This window comes from Anser anser (genome assembly GCF_964211835.1).
Source record: "Anser anser genome assembly, chromosome: 2".
NCBI classification, from domain to species: Eukaryota; Metazoa; Chordata; class Aves; order Anseriformes; family Anatidae; genus Anser; species Anser anser.
In genome coordinates this window covers 105,825,922-105,829,027 of record NC_139721.1, presented here as the reverse complement: position 1 = coordinate 105,829,027, position 3,106 = coordinate 105,825,922, and positions in this window count along the sequence as shown.

Below are 3,106 nucleotides of genomic sequence, written 5' to 3'. Positions count from 1 at the left end.
AGTACAGTGGGGACCTATTTACTGCCAAACTTGGTCTTTTCCTTACTAGTTCAACAGGATTTACTCAGGAGAGAAGGAAAAAATATATATATAGAGAGAAACCTCCAGTACTGAAATCATTTGGAAAAATACGGTGAGTCAGAGGAGAAATGTATTACACTAATTAACAAGCTATGTCCTAGTAGATGGAAGCAGCAGAGAGAACAGTACATGCTGAAGTAACATATAATAGTCTCCTCACCTGAACCTTTGTCTGGTCCATGCTGGACAGACATGGGCAGAGAGCTGTTTTTTAAAATTAAGCCTTTTAAAAACAAATATAGCAGGACTGCCTGCTCCCTACCTCTATGTTTAAATGTTGATGCAAAGCAAATTTTTATAAAGTTGAGCATCACATGCTGTGTGGAGATTACTAGATGTAGAAATCCACTTCAGTAGGGACACATCTCCTTTGTAAATGGAGGCTATGCTTCATCTCCAGCTGTTGGTGAGCTGGCCACGTTTTTGATCCCCCTTTTAGCCAGTGGTAATTGGAAGTTTAAGGGAAACAATTGACAGCAGAAGCCAAATGCTCCTTCTCTGAGACAGCGTATAGAAGAATACCTTGGACAAGACAATCCTTTAGCAACCTTCATGTTGCTAAAATCAAGTGATGCAAATCTCACCTCCCCTGCCAAGCAAATGAAATTGCTTAAGCCCTGTAGCTCTCCCAGCCCAATCTAGCTATGGAAAATGGGATCAAACCCCATAGGAATAGGAACAGTTATTCCTCTGTACAGCCAGATAGATTCTATCAGTCTATGAAGGTATTTTCCTTGTCAGTTTGCAGCCTTTTCCACCTGGTTATGAACTTTGTCTCCGGTACTGGGAAGTACAGTTTAACAAGGAAATGGTGACATCTGCATAGCTGCTAAATATGCCCAGGAGAGGGAATTTTGTTTGAAGCAGAAGCTGAAAAATCATAATCTTACATTGAGACAGGATATCATAAATTTAATATAATATCATTTTATAATATCATAATATCATTTAATATCATAAAAAAATATTAAGTTCTAGACTTATGTTCCTGCATTTTGGAAGACGTGTACAAAAGATGTTTTGTTATTGTTACAGAGCAATCACAGATTTCAGTTCTTAAAGGGAGCTTATAAAAAAAGATGGAGAGTGGCTTTTTACACAGACAGGTAGTGATAGGACAAGGGGGAACATCTTCAGACTAAAAGAGGGGAGATTTAGATTAGAGGTTAGGAGGAAATTCTTCACTCAGAGGGTGGTGAGATGCTGGAACAGGTTGCCCGGAGAGTTTGTGGATGCCCCGTCCCTGGAGGTGTTCAAGGCCAGATTAGATGAGGCCCTGGACAACCTGACCTAGTGGGTGGCATCCCTGCCCATGGCAGGGTGTTGGAACTAGATGATCTTTGAGGTCTCTTCTAACCCGAGCCATGCTGTGATTCTATGATATGATTCTATGATTCTATTGCAATTACTTTATAATATGATAATCTTTATTAGGTATTGAATAGTGATGATTTTATTTATGAAAACTTGAGGGGTCCAAAAGCCTTTACAGCTAAGTTGTATAGTAATCACGCCCTTTTTAAATAATAGCTGGTGTCTTTCTTTGTAATTCCCTTATTTCTTTTGTGTCTATCACTGAAACAAAGAAGAAATTCACCATATATATTTTATTTTCCTCTTCTCTCTCAATTTTTTGTCTTTATTAATTTTTTTTTGCATGTCCTCTGTTTTTTTTTTTTTCTTTCCTTCACAGTTTTTATTCCTAAACTTTTAAGAGGCCAAATAACATTTCCTATTTAAAAAGATGAAAAAACAAAATCCGACCAAACAAAGAAGCTCTTACTGGACATTTCTCATTGATTTTCTGGACACTTTTAATTCCCAGACTTTTCTTTGATATTTTGTTTCTTATGGATTTTTCTATTATTATTGCTCACTTCCATATCTCTTTCCCTCTGTCTTTCTTTTTACTACCTCTTATCATCTCAAACTGTCTTTTCTTCTGTCCCCTCTGTTTTATCCTATAAACTTTACCTTTGAGAATCATGAGTGACACATGATGGAAAATGTTCCGGTTAACATCAAAGACTGAAAGACAATCCCTGGAACAAAAAAAGAGAAAATATCATTGGTGTGGAAACTAGGGTCAGGATATATTTTTCATTGATCAAAAATTCTTTGATCTTGGAGAACATCAAGCAGAAGATAAGCATTACACAAAATGTAATGGAAATGTTTATTGATGCCTTTGGTGATTCAGGTTAATACCCATAGCTGCATTTTACATAGTTATACCGTAGTTATACGGTAGTTACAAGACAACCTTATTCTTGGACTTTATAGGCTTATATAAGATTACTGTCTCTAACAGCAAATTACATGCAAACAGAGAACAAGGGTTACAAAGTTGAATTTCTCTTAGTACTCAGCTATACCTCATTTTAGTAACCTAAGGGAAGAGAAAAGCTGGCTGATTTTCAGAGATACTGAGGACCCATGGTCTTTGTACAACTTTAATGCAGGAACCAGACTAAGTGGCTCTGGAAAACAGACCAACTTCATTAGAGTAGCTAATGTCAGGCAATCAGTTTTGAAATGTTAAACTGAAAGAGCCAGCTTCAAATTGCATAGAAAACCTGGGAGAGCAGTCATTCAAATCTGGGATTTCCAGCATTTAATCATGGGACAGGCTGAGGTTGTTTTAATCACATCTGGCTACGTATCACTATATATAGCTTTACAAAATATAAACAAGCAAATAATTTTGAATCCAGCATGCTTACATTTTCGTATGGTGTCTCCATTGCAAGCTCTGTTTCAGCATGTAGAAATATCATTACAGAATCTAAAGTAGCATGGCAGAGGCCGATGAGGATGTGGCTGGACCTGTTTTCAGTTTAGCTCTGTATCATCTGAAAGCTATGCATACATAATGACCTCTTGCTTACCTGGACCAATAGCTCATTCAAATCCTTTCCCAGATCTCAAATATAAGGTGAAAAGATCATGTCTTTTTACAAATGGAGGAAATGAAGTCCAGAGAAGTGGGGTCATGGGTCTGGGCTGTGTCCAGCAGCCAGTGCTG